A 14,844-nucleotide genomic window follows, 5' to 3' on the forward strand; every position below is an offset into this window, starting at 1 on the left:
CAGCCACTGTTTCCACTGTTCCCCCATCTCTTTGCCATGAAATGATGGGACTGGATGCCATGATCTTCGTTTTCTGAATGTTGAGCTTTAAGCCAACTTTTTCACTCTCCTCTTTCACTTTCATCAAGAGGCTTTTTAGTTCTTCTTCACTTTCTGCCATAAGGGTGATATGAACTGTATATTAGAGGTTATTGATATTTCTTCCGGCCATCATGATTCCAGCTTGTGCTTCCTCTGGCCCAGCATTTCTCATGATGTACTCTGCATATAAGTTAAATAAGCAGGGTAACAATATACAAGCAGTATACTAGCAGGATTGTCTTACTCCTTTCCCAATTTTGAACCAGTCGGTTCCATGTCTGATTCTAACAGTTACTTCTTGACCTGCATACAGATTTCTCAGGAGGCAGGTCAGGTGATATTCCCATCTCTTGAAGAATTTTCCACAGCTTGTGGTAATCTGCACAGTCAAAAGCTTTGGCAGTGTAAATGAAGCAAAAGTAGATGTTTGTCTGGAACTCTCTTGCTTTTTCAATGATCCAGCAGATGTTTGGAATTGATCTCTGGTTCTTCTGCCTTTTTAAAATCCAGCTTGAACTTCTGGAAGTTCACAGTTCATGTACTGTTGTAGCCTGGCATGGAGAATTTTGAGCATTACTTTGCTAGTATGTGAAATGAGTGCACTTGTTCAGTGGTTTGAGCATTCTTTGGCATTGCCTTTCTTTGGAATTGGAATGATGCTGACCTTTTCCAGTCCTGTGGCCACTGCTGAGTTTTCCAAATTTGCTGGCATATTGAGTGCAGCCCTTTCACAACACCATCTTGTAGGATTTGAAATAGCTCAACTGGAATTCCATCACCTCCACTAGCTTTATTCACAGTGATGTTTCCTAAGGCCCACTTTACTTCATATTCCAAAATGTCTGGCTCTAGGTATGATCACACATTTGTGGTTATCTGGGTCATGAAGATTTTTTTTTTTTTTTTTTTTGTATAGCTCTTCTGTGCATTCTTGCCACCTCTTCTTAATATCTTCTGCTTCTGTTAGGTCCATACCATTTCTGTTTTTTTATTGTGCCCATCTTTGCATGAAATATTCCCTTGGTATCTCTAATTTCATTGAAGTGATCTCTAGTCCTTCCCATTCTGTTGTTTTCCTCTATTTCTTTGCATTGATCACTGAGGAAGGCTTTTTTATCTCGCCTTGCTATTCTTTGGAACTCTGCATTCAAATGGGTATATTTTTCCTTTTCTCCTTTGTCTTTAACTTCTCTTCTTTTCTCAGCTATTTGTTAGGCCTTCTCAGACAACAGTTTTCCTTTTTTGCATTTCTTTTTCTTGGGGATGGTCTTGATCCTTGCCTCCTGTTCAATGTCATGCACCTCCATCCATGGTTCATCAGGCACTCTGTCTATCAAATCTAGTCCCTTAAATCTATTTCTCACTTCCACTGTATAATCATAAGGGATTTCGTTTAGGTCATACCTGAATGGTCTAGTGGTTTTCCCTACTTTCTTCAATTTAAGTCTGAATTTGGCAATAAGGAGTTCATGATCTGAGCCACAGTCAGCTCCTTGTCTTGTTTTTGCTGACTGTATAGAGCTTCTCCATTTTTGGTTGCAAAGAATATAATCAGTCTAATTTCAGTATTGACCCTCTGGTGATGTCCATCTGTAGTCCTTTCTTGTGTTGTTGTAAGAGGGTGTTTGGTATGACCAGTGTGTTCTCTTGGCAAAACTCTATTTGCCTTTGACCTGCTTCATTTTGTACTCCAAGGCCAGATTTGCCTGTTACTCCAGGTATCTCTTGACTTCCTACTTTTGCATTCCAGTCCCCTGTAATGAAAAGGACATCTTTCTTGGGTGTTAGTTCTAGAAGGTCTTGTAGGTCTTCATAGAACCGTTCACCTTCAGCTTCTTCAGTATTACTGGTCAGGGCATAGACTTGAATTACTGTGATATTGAATGATTTGCCTTTGAAATGAACAGAGATCATTCTGTCATTTTTGAGATTGTACCCAAGAACTGCATTATGGACTCTTTTCTTGACCAAGATGGCTACTCCATTTCTTCTAAGGGATTCTTCCCCACAGTAGTAGATATAATGGTCATCTGAATTAAATTCACCCATTCCATCCCATTTTATTTCACTGATTCATAAAATGTCAATGTTCACTCTTGCTGTCTCCTGTTTGACCACTTCCAATTTGCCTTGATTCATGGACCTAACATTCCAGGTCCCTATGCAGTCTTGCTTTTTATAGCATCAGACTTTCTTCCATCACATCCACAACTGGGTGTTGTTTTTGCTTTGGCTCCATCTCTTCATTCTTTCTGAAGTTATTTCTCCACTGATCTCCAGTAGCATATTGGGCACATACCAAGTCGGTGAGATCATCATTCAGTGTCCATTCTTTTTGCCTTTTCATATTCTTCATGGGATTCTCAAGGGAAGAATACTGAAGTGGTTTTCCATTCCCTTCTCCAGTGGACCATTTTTGTCAGAACTCTCCACCATGACCTGTCTGTCTTGGGTTGCCCTGCATGTCATGGCTCATATTAAGATGCACTAATCTATTCCAGTTTAGCAGCTACCGACAATGGTATATAATTTTCTTTTTTTTTTAATTGAAATACAGAATTATACTCTTTCTATGCAAGTTTACATTTTAAATAACATTTATAAGCATGATTTATCACCCATCTTTTCATAATGTTTTCATTTATGCCTATATAATTAAATATCTATAAGCTTATGAAGAAAGGCAATGCCAAAGAATGCTCAAACTACCACATAATGCAGTCATCTCACACGCTAGTAAAGTAATGCTCAAAATTCTCCAAGCCAGGCCTCAGTAATACGTGAACCATGAACTTGAAATGTTCAAGCTGGTTTTAGAGAAGGCAGAGGAACCAGAGATCAAATTACCAACATCCGCTGGATCATCAAAAAAGCAAGAGAGTTCCAGAAAAACATCTATTTCTGCTTTGTTGACTATGCCAAAGCCTTTGACTGTGTGGATCACAGTAAACGGTGGAAAATTCTGAAAGAGATGGGAATACCAGACCACCTGACCTGCCTCTTGAGAAACCTTTATGCAGGTCAGGAAGCAACAGTTAGAACTGGACATGGAACAACAGACTGGTTCCACGTAGGAAAAGGAGTACATCAAGGCTGTATATTGTCACCCTGCTTATTTAACTTATACGCAGAGTACATCATGAGAAATGCTGGACTGGAAGAAGCACAAGCTGGAATCAAGATTGCCGGTAGAAATACCCATAACCTCAGATACGCAGATGATACCACCCTTATGGCAGAAAGTGAAGAGGAACTAAAAAGCCTCTCGATGCAAGTGAAAATGGAGAGTGAACAAGTTGGCTTAAAGCTCAACATTCAGAAAACGAAGATCATGGCATCTGGTCCCATCATTTCATGGGAAATATATGGAAAAACAGTGGAAACAGTGTCAGACTTTATTTTTCTGGGCTCCAAAATCACTGTAGATGGTGACTGCAGCCATGAAATTAAAAGACGCTTACTCCTTGGAAGAAAAGTTATGACCAACCTAGATAGTATAAAAGGCAGACACATTACTTTGCCAACAAAGGTCTGTCTAGTCAAGGCTATGGTTTTTCCTGTGGTCATGTATGGGTGTGAGAGTTGGACTGTGAAGAAAGCTGAGCCCCAGAAAATCGATGCTTTTGAACTGTGGTGTTGGAGAAGACTCTTGAGAGTCCCTTGGACTGTAAGGAGATCCAACCAGTACATTCTAAAGGAGATCAGTCCTGGGTGTTCATTGGAAGGACTGATGCTAAAGCTGAAACTCCAATACTTTGGCCACGTCCTGTGAAGAGTTGACTCATTGGAAAGACCCTGATGCTGGGACGGCTTGGGGGCAAGAGAAGGGGAGGACAGAGGATGAGATGACTGGATGGCATCACCGACTCGATGGACATGAGTTCAGGTAAAGTCCGGGAATTGATGATGGACAGGGAGGCCTGGCGTGCTGTGATTCATGGGGTCACAAAGAGTCGGACATGACTAAGTGAGTGAACTGAACTGAAGCTTTTGATGAACTTCCTATATTACTTTATATTACCAAGATATTTTTTTTGCATAAACTAATAATTATGTCTTAAATTTTTATAAACTCAAATAGTGGTGATAAAAATTTCAAAGTAGCAATGTTTCCATAAGTGCATTTATTAAGACAGATACATCTACATTCTTTTATATATGCAAGAAACACAAGTAATACATGAATAGAAACAAATACCTTTGCTACTCAACCCTTATTATGTAGAAACTCTGGGGAAGAACTGATATTGTACAATTTAGTCAGATGAATTCTGTTTTAAATTGCTATTCACTATAAATTTCCAATAATACTGCCCATGTATTAAGATCTATATCTAGATTATGATAGTTTCCCTTAGTGAAGGAGTAGGTAATTATTTCAAGTTATCTCTAAGCAAGGGTGATAATGTTTGGAGGGAATTGGAGAGACAGGATGCTAACATTTCCAAAAATGGAACAAGAGTTCAGTGAGTTGGGATAGCAAAAGCCAGTTCAGTCAACCATCACTGGTTGGTGGTTTATAGACCTAAATACTAGTGACTTTTCCGCAGCCAGGTAGGAGATAACATGTGGTACATTCAGAGCAAGAAATACAGTGTGTCTATGCTGCAGGAAAGAGTAGGTGTTAATTTCAGGCACACCTTGAACTGACTACTACATCTTCTGCTTATTAGCTATGTGACTGTGGAAATTTATTTAATCTCTCAGTCTCAGTTTCATTGCAAAATTGGTGTGAGGATTAACAGAATGACTGACACATAATAGGCATTACCAACACTACCTGCAGTGACTTATCTAATCTCAAAACTTATCTGCTGTGACTTATTTAGTCTCCTAACTTTAAATATAGTATGTATGCTGGTATTCCCCAAATGTATGTCTTTAACTAGAAACTCAATCCTGAACTTCATATTCTTACCTTCAACTGCCTGCTCAGCATGTCTACTTGGATGTTGAATGAGTACTTCAAGTTTATCAAGACCCATACTGAATTTCTGATCTAATACCCTTGTCCGGTTTTTCCAAATGTAAGCAATCCTTCTATTTGTTCTGACTAAAGCAGACTTGACTCCTTTCCTCTCATATCTCAAAACTAATATTTATATCTTAGTATTATGGTTAAATTTTGTCCAATATGGTGTCCCTTCTCAACCCCTCTGTTGATATTTCCATAGGCAAGCCACTATTTTCTTTAGCCTGGTTATGGTAGCCACTTCATTATTATAACAGTCTCCTCCTAATGTACTTCCTCTGTCTCTCTGTCCATCCCCACTCCCTATCAAAGCCTATCTTTGATCAGCAGACAGTGGAATCATGTCATAACTCTGCTCAAACTACTTCAGTCCCTTCCCATCTCACTTAGAGTAATGACCAGTGTCATTACAAGTGCTCACAGTGTTCTGCATTATTTCACTTCTATATTGGATATATTGACTTCCTCTACTTCCTTTACTTCTACTTCCCTCTGGCTCACTGTGCTAGAGACCTCTTGTTCTTCTTGGTGCAGAGCAAGTGCACATATATTTCAGGGTTTTGCATTTGCTGTGCACAAATTGCCCCTATGACCCCCATGCATGATTGTTCCTCTTCCAAAATGCCAACTTAATGTGCTCCTTCCCCATCTTTAGCTCAAAGGTCATCTCAGTGAGGCCTTTCAAGACTATTTAGTTATTCATCCCTCTCTCATTTGCTCCATGCCTCTTTTACTAATTCATTTCTTTTTTCCATTGAATTTAACCATGTCACCTAAAATACATTTTATTTATTTACTTGTTTATGTACAGCATCTGGTACATGGTAGTCACTCCATAAATGCTTATTATATGAATCAATATATAAATAAAGGTGCTTAAAAGTAAATTTCAGTTTAGTCTCCTCTCAATCTATTATATCTGATAAGATAGAGATAAAAAGGTCATTTTTATTTTCCATCTAGCTTTAGAAGTTGGTAATAAATTATAAAATTATGTGGTAAATCTTTTAATTTTTAACTAAATTTACAGACCTTTTAACTCTTGCCTAGTGAAAAAGAACTGGAGTTATGTATATTATACATTAATGAAAATTTAAATGTGTGACTCAAAAGCTATTAACTTTTCCAGTCATATGTACTTAGTATTTAGCCTTTCATGTAGGTTTCATGTGCCTGTGACACAAAGCCAAACACACAGTTATTGAAACATCTGATTTTTTCTTTCCTTAAGATATGTATTACTGTATATTTGACCAGTGACCTGTGTTAAGAAGTCTCAATAGAAAAGTTTCTTTATAAATGACCATCAAAATCTAATTGATAAGTAGGTCTGTATCAGTCTTCTAAGATAATTATGTAAGTGTGACTGTGTTGTCAAGAAAGTAAGGTTGTATATATTATTAAGCTGAAAAACTGAAGAACCAGGTACAATAGCATTTATATAAAAGAAGAAATAAAAGCCTATGTATTAGTAATTGCTTCCTCTATGTGCTAAGTGACAAATAGCTCACAATCCTCACAGGAAACTGTGTCTCTGCTTAAAAAGTTAAATGTTTTCCTGATGCCATTTATTACTTTAAATCTAAGCAGTACTTTAAATCTAAGCATTATCTCTTTGTTATTTGTTTGTTTGTTTTGGTCTGGAGGGGGCTTCCCTGGTGGCTCAGATGATAAAGAATATGCCTGTAGTGCAGGAGTGAAATGTCCGGCTCTTTGCGACCCCGTGGACTGTAGCCCGCCAGGCTCCTCTGTCCATGGGATTCTCCAGGCAAGAATACTGGAGTGGATTGCCATTTCCTTCTCCAGGGGATCTTCCCAACCCAGGGATCGAACCTGGGTCTCCTGCATTGCAGGCAGATGCTTTATCCTCTGAGCCACCAGGGAAGCAGGAGACGTGGGTTCAATCCCTAGATCGGGAAGATCCACTGGAGAAGGGAATGGCTACCCAATCCAGTATTCTTGCCTGGAGAATCCCATTGGACAGAGAAGCCTGATGAGATACAGTCCATGGGGTCCCAAAGAGTTGGACATGACTGAGTGATTAACAATTTCACTTTATTTTTTAAGACCCAAACGTCTAACATAATGGAGAATGTATGACCTTTTTCATGCAAAATTTACCTCATCCCAGTCCCCACACTACTGCGAAAGCTTAGTTAGGGTTGCTTTGGAGAAGACAGCAGGACACATACAGGAGGGCATATACCATTGGTTGGTGACTGTACTCCCTCCACACTTTCTTTTTCCAGCAGCTGGACAAGTCATGGCCATGTGGCCCAGTCAGTGAGATGTAATCAAAGACACTGACTGCCCTGGAAGTTTCTGGGCAGGAACACGATCAGCTGGCATTTCCAATTAATCTTTTTCCTTTCTACTACTTACTGCCTGGTAATACAGATGTGATGTCCAAAAGCTCACTGTTTTTAGATTCAACTGCTCAGATGTTTTCATGTAACACTCACATTTGGAGTTAGGTGACACAAGGGGAAGGAGTATCAACAGTGTTCAAGGCGTGTGTTACTTTTGTGAAAAGTGAAAGAGTCACTCATTTGTGTCCAACTCTTTGCAACCCCATGGAGCCCCCATGGAGCCCACCAGGCTCCGCTGTTCATGGAATTCTCCAGGCAAGAATACTGCTGTGTGTAGCCATTCCCTTCTCCAGGGAATCTCCCTGACCCAGGGATCAAACCAAGGTCTCTGGCATTGCAGGCAGATTCTTTACTGTCTGGGCCACCAAGGAAATGTATTACTTTGTATGGCCACCTAAAAAAACACAGTATTTTTTTTTTAGAGACATGATCTGCTTCCTATCCCTTGGGATGAAGCTAAGCAGAAATGTTCCTGGAAAATGCATTATCAGCTTCCTAATTACTCTTCGCTAGGCAATGATAGTTGCTTCTCTGTGGGATAGTCCACAGCATTATTCTGGGAGTCATTCTTTGAGCCCTATCCTAGAGTGTGATCCTTTCTACTTCTTGTGATGATGTTGTGGATAATTTCTGTCATACTGGGTGAGTCAGGGCCCCATCAGGAGGCAGTAATCACACAGAATTTCAGCAGGACAAATTTAATATAAAAATGATTGATCATAACAAGATAATAGTAATGGTGATTACCTAGTGGGAACATATAACTCTAAAGAATTCAGGAATAGCGTATATAGAGTAGTCACTGCCTTTAGGGATGACATAGAACATCCAAGAAAGAATCCAGTCTAAAATAACTCAACCCCTAGGATTGAGATCCAGGCCTCATTGAGAGAATATATTCATGTTACCAAGTCCAGAATTGCAGTTAATTCACACTTTGGGGGTCCTTAGGAGACTGTCGACAGTAGGGCAGAGACTTAACCCACTTCAGGAACCTGACCCTGCAGAGACCCTATACCATGTAGCAACTTGATGAGAAGAGAACACTGGATGTAAAAAGAGAAGCTCTGCATCCTGCCAGGTGCTTCCAGTACCCTCTACTGACAAAGCAAAATCAGCAGTGTACCAACTGGCAAAGGAGAAGTATTCAGAGTTCAGTTCAGTTATCAGAATAGGCAATGGAATATACATTTGGGTCTGGGAAGCAATAGGTCAATCACTAGTACACATATGCAACTGAACTTTTACTCAATCACCAATGCAGAGCCTTGGCATTTGTACTTCTCTGGGTTCATGATAGTCCTCACCCAAATGTGTGATGCAAATCTGCTGCTTCTGCATTCCTCTTCTTTCTGCCTCAGTGAAAACTTATGTATGTATTAGGTTTATGAGTTAAATTATGTCTCTTCAAAATTCATATGCTGAAGTCCTTATTCTCTGTACCTAGAAATGTGACTTTTAAAGAGAGTGTCTTTGCAGAGATAATGAAGTTAAAATGAAGTCACTAGAAGCAGACCCGAATTCAATGTAACTGGTGTTTTTATAAAAAGAGAAGATTTAAACATAGAATTACCCATAAAAGAAAGAAGATGGAAGACAGAGAGGACAAATGGGTATCTTAAATCAAAGACCTGAAACAGATTTTTCCCCTCACAGCCCTCAGAAAGAACCAATCTTTAAGACACCTTGATTTCACACTTAGAGTTTCCAGAACACTGAGACAATTTTATGTTGTTGAAGCTTCGTGGTGCTTTTTTATGGCAGTCCTAACAAACTAATACATTAGCATATTTCAGGTTACAAGCATTTTAAATGTGGTTTAAACAATGAGTATCTCTCTCCTACAAGAGATGTACTGATGTCAGTGATCCAAGATTCAGTTTTGGCACAATGAAATCAAGACCTGGGGGTGGCTGTTTTGCAATATTCATTGCTTTCCCCATCACATGACAAAATGACCACAGTAGCTCTGTGCATCTTGTGCTCACAGAACAATGATCAAGGACTTTCTTCATGAGACTCTCTTCATCAAACAGGAGAATCTTTCTTGGAAGCATCCATGTTTCAATTGTGAGTGATTTGTCACCCAACGGATGTCTCCATAGTGCCTCTGAGCAGTGTTCATGCCCTCCCCTTCTCCTGTGGGGGTATGGGAATGTAAGTACGTGGCAAGATATGGGATCTTCCATTAGAACCTGAGAGTACAGGGAGTGGATGGGGCGGGTAAGCAACCTGTTTACTCCTTCACCCCTAGCCTTCCCAGCTAGGGTATACGTTTCCCCCAACCATTGTCTTTCCCTTTGCCAGTTGTCATTTTCATTTATAGCACTTATGTCATCTGAATTTATCCTATTTTATTAGTTTCTTGTAAGTTTGTCTTGTTCTATTAGAATTAAACCTCCATGAACTATGGGGCATATATGTCTCATTTGCCTCTATAGCCATACTCCCTCAGACAACAGAGTAGATGTTCCATAAAATATTGTCAATTGAGTGATGGTACTTAGGAACATTTCAAAAGTATCGTCTCCTTTACCTTCCTCTACTAGTAAAACTTTCTAGTCCTGTAGGGAGCACTTACATTTTCCTTATTTTTCTATTTTCCAAGAAATGTTTTTGAGGTGGTAGAAGCTACATCTCTTAAGAAACCATTTTAGTACCACCACGTGTACCACCAGCTGAGTCTTTGGGTTTGACTCAGTATACTTGTAAGGTCAGTACTCAGATGCGGTCACCTTGTTGTCCTACCCTCCTGCTCTCCTGCAGGAAGCTGAACAGCTAACCTTGTTCTGCCCCTCTACCACAGGGTTTACCATTAGGTCAACTTCTTGTTCCTTCCAAATGTCTAGTCATCACAATATATGATATTATGTATCACATATTACACTTTCTCATATGAATTTAACCTCTCAGGTCACTGTTCTGTGGAACTAAGAATTATAGTAAAGGTCTAATAGCGTTAAACAAACAAACTGCTCTTCTGCTTGTGTTGTAAGGGTGCATATCACTTAAAGGGAACAAGACCCTCTTTTTGTTGTACAAAATTAAGATTTTTCAAATAAATATCTTTCATTCACATAACAGTGATGGCTTACACTCATCACCAATTATGTGTCCTTTGTGCTTTTCATTGCAGGAGACATGAGTTCCTCAGGTTTTTTTCCCTTGAGGATTTCCTGTCTCAGTAGGAAAAACTGAAAGGTGTGTAAATAATACTTAGTACAGTAATCTTGAGGAAAAACTTGTTTGATGTTGGTAGATGAGGTGGAGTGAACACCCAGGTCAGCTATAATATTCAGGGAAGACTTACTAGAGAGAGGTAAAAGTCTAAGAACTAAGTTACCACCAATATGTAAATAACTGAATCCAGTGTTTTTTTTTGTTTTCAGGGTTTAAGAGAAGGGACTTGTTTGGTCATCTCTTGGTTATCTCACTGGTTTTGTGGATCAGATATTTGGGATGTGCTTGAATACAGTGTGTGGATTCAAGTTAGAGGAGCTAGAGCAACTGAGTGCTGGGCAGGCCTCCCTCTGGGCAGGTGGTCTACAGGTTTGCCAGTGTGGCGTCTCCATATGGGCTCATTTGGGCTTCCTTGAAGCCTGGTAGCTCAGGGCTGCTGGTCACCTTACATGGTGACTTAGATTCCAGCTTATATTCCAACAAACAAAGTAGAGGCTGTGTGCCTTTTCTCACCTAGCCACAAAAGTCAATCAGTGTCACTCCCTCACTGGATTGGTACATGAATGTGACAAGTTTGCCTAGATTCAAAGGGCAAGGAATATACACCCCTGTTTTCAATGGGAGAACTGTCAGGGTCACCTTGGAGAATTGTCTCTACAACACGCAATGTTGTTACATCATGCCACTCAGTTCTCTGGCCACAATTTATATCCCTCACATTGGCACTTCCTTCTCCAAGACTCCTCTCTCCCCCCCTGTGTTTTTACAGCGGCAATTACAGATCTTTTATTTAAACTATAACTCTGTGTTCAGTTCAGTCACTCAGTTGTGTCCGACTCTTTGCCACCCCATGAATCACAGCACACCAGGCCTCCCTGTCCATCACCAACTCCCGGAGTTCACTCAGACTCACGTCCATCAAGTCAGTGATGCCATCCAGCCATCTCATCCTCTGCCGTACCTTTCTCCTCCTGCCCCCAACCCCTCCCAGCATCAGAGTCTTTTCCAATGAGTCAACTCTTCGCATGAGGTGGCCAAAGTACTGGAGTTTCAGCTTTAGCATCATTCCTTCCAAGGAAATCCCAGGGCTGATTTCCTTCACAATGGACTGGTTGGATCTCCTTGCAGTCCAAGGGACTCTCAAGAGTCTTCTCCAACACCACAGTTCAAAAGCATCAATTCTTTGGTGCTCAGCTTTCTTCACAGTCCAACTCAGGTCTTCACATCATGGAATGTGAAGTCAAGTGGGCCTTAGAAAGTATCACTACAAACAAAGCTAGTGGAGGTGATGGAATTCCAGTTGAGCTATTTCAAATCCTGAAAGATGATGCTGTGAAAGTGCTGCACTCAATATGCCAACAAATTTGGAAAACTCAGCAGTGGCCACAGGACTGGAAAAGGTCAGTTTTCATTCCAATCCCAAAGAAAGGCAATGCCAAAGAATGCTCAAACTACTGCACAATTGTATTCTTCTCACACACTAGTAAAGTAATGCTCAAAATTCTCCAAGCCAGGCTTCAGCAATATGTGAACCGTGAACTTCCAGATGTTCAAACTGGTTTTAGAAAAGGCAGAGGAACTACAGATCAAATTGCCAACATCTGCTGGATCATCAAAAAAGCAAGAGAGTTCCAGAAAAACATCTATTCCTGCTTTATTGACTATGCCAAAGCCTTTGACTGTGTGGATCACAAGAAACTGTGGGAAATTCTGCAAGAGATGGGAATACCAGACCACCTGACCTGCCTCTTGAGAAACCTGTATGCAGGTCAGGAAGCAACAGTTAGATCTGGACATGGAACAACAGACTGGTTCCAAATAGGAAAAGGAGTACACCAAGGCTGTATATTGTCACCCTGCTTATTTAAATTATATGCAGAGTACATCATGAGAAACGCTGGACTGGAAGAAGCACAAATTGGAATCAAGATTGCTGGGAGAAATATCAATAACCTCAGATATGCAGATGACACCACTCTTATGGCAGAAAGTGAAGAGGAACTAAAAAGCCTCTTGATGCAAGTGAAAATGGAGAGTGAACAAGTTGGCTTAAAGCTCAACATTCAGAAAACGAAGATCATGGCATCTGGTCCCATCACTTCATGGGAAATAGATGGGGAAACAGTGTCAGACTTTATTTTTTGGTGTTCCAAAATCACTGCAGATGGTGACTGCAGCCATGAAATTAAAAGACGCTTACTCCTTGGAAGAAAAGTTATGACTGACCTAGATAGCATATTCAAAAGCAGAGCCATTACTTTGCCAACAAAGGTCCGTCTAGTCAAGGCTATGGTTTTTCCAGTGGTCATGTATGGATGTGAGAGTTGGACTGTGAAGAAAGCTGAGCGCTGAAGAATTGATAGCTCTGTGTCAGTAAAGCTATTTTATGCAATTCCTAATATACGGCTCTTTGAGTATCATTCTCGTTGGTCAGAACACTTGTGAATCAAAAAGACTAAGATACCCAGTAAAGGCAATAATTTTCAAATGGAGAAAACTGTAGAACCACAGCACTTGCTGTAAGAGGCACTTCTGACACACTGCTGGACAGTGTTGTCAGTTTCTTAGAGCTCAGTCTTGCTCTCTGGGGTTGTCCTTTGGCATCCTTTGGCTATATATCCCTTGGACTTTATTATTTTTCCATTAGGAGTGACTGATACATATAAATAAGCAACTCAGCTTATTTCTTGCCCATAGTAGTTCAAAAGTCCAAAATCCTGCTTTCATTTTGCAATATATTCTTTTTATTTTGAAATCATTTTGAAAAATGTGTTTTTATAATGTATCAATTATAATCCACTTCATTAGACAAAATTCATATCCACAAATCTGTTTCCATTTCCTTTTCTTTTCTAGGGGCTGCCCATACTCTTTTGCCTGTAGCTTTAGGTCAGTGACAACTCTGCTTTCATCATTTTATCTCTAATTCGGACTCCTCTTCTAAGGACTCTTGATTACATTAACTTCATCCAGATAATATAGGATAAGCTCCGCATCTCAAAATCATTAAAGCTACAAAGTCCGTTCTATCATCCAAGTAACATATCCAGAGCACCCCTCTTCCCCTTTGAGGCTACTAAAGGAATACTCTCCTTTGAAGCCCTACATGTATTGAGGTTTTCTGTGAGATGTGTCCTTAAAATTTTCAGGCTGCACTTACGGTGGTTATGTGTTAGCATAGGTTCATCAGTTCCAATAAGGGCTCCATTCTAATGAGTGAGATTGATAATGAGGGAGGCAATGCCTTCGCAGAGTCAGTGGATATATAGGAAATCTCTGTACCTTTCCTTCAATTTTGCTGTAAACCTGAAACTTCTCTAAAAATGTAAAATCTTCAGAAAAAATTGCACAGCAACCATTTCTATAAACATAAAAATTCAGGAAGAAAATCCTGAGTTGTTCATGCAAAGCATCTATGAAGCACACCTTAGATCTTTGCTAGGTTTCACATATAAATTTATAATCTCATCTTGTCCCATTCTTACTTACATGACAGTTTATTGCCTGAAATGATTGGTCTGGGTCCTTGCTTTTCAGTTCAGTAATTTCTAATTTCCATTCAATAAATGGATACTTAGTTCTTTAGTTGATCTATTATAGGTAGGTAGGTAGAAGTCAGACATTGCCTTCAACACTCTGCCTAGAAATACACTTAGCTATATGTTGGGTTTTTAGGCACATTTTGCTATTTTTAAATAACGGTTTTGCTAAACTTCCTGCCACTGTATTATAAAGGTCTCCATTACTCCAGGTACCAACAATGTTTTCTTTGCATTCTGGACAGCCTCTTAGAGTCCCACCAGACTCCAGTCTCTCTAAAGCCCACTAGCTTCCACCTGCCATATAGCTCCAAGGATTATGTTATATGTTTCAGGAGACAAGGGAGTGTTACATGGTTTGGTAGTTGTGTTTGTAAGCAATGGAAGCAAGCAATGAGCTCTACTATAGTATTCAAGAAATGCTTCCTTTTAAAATTAAAATGAGAAGAAGCAATTTCTCACCTGAAATACACAATGAAGTTAAAAGAATTGAAGTTATTATTTTCCTGTTTTGAGGGGTGAAATGCAGGTGGTGGGAAGAGCATGCTGGTGATTGGAAGAGTTGGGATCTAAGTTTTTAGCATAAATGTATTATGAGTAGATATTGATATGCATGTAATATCAAATATAAAGCTGCTATATATTTTTAAATTATTTTGTCTATATTCTTCTTCCAACTCCAGATATATTAAAGGACTTGCAG

General features: G+C 39.7%; 1 long non-coding RNA gene and 1 other non-coding gene across 2 annotated transcripts in view; one reads left to right on the plus strand and one right to left on the minus strand.

The window, feature by feature from the left end:
* The window catches only part of LOC123332814, a 419,771-nt gene that overhangs the window by 93,755 nt on the left and 311,172 nt on the right, over positions 1 to 14,844 (plus strand). The window lies entirely within an intron of this gene.
* TRNAC-GCA lies at positions 6,866 to 6,937 on the minus strand. The gene has a single exon. It is a non-coding gene; the product is annotated as a tRNA-Cys (tRNA).

This window comes from Bubalus bubalis, chromosome 3, assembly GCF_019923935.1.
Source record: "Bubalus bubalis isolate 160015118507 breed Murrah chromosome 3, NDDB_SH_1, whole genome shotgun sequence".
NCBI classification, from domain to species: domain Eukaryota; kingdom Metazoa; phylum Chordata; class Mammalia; order Artiodactyla; family Bovidae; genus Bubalus; species Bubalus bubalis.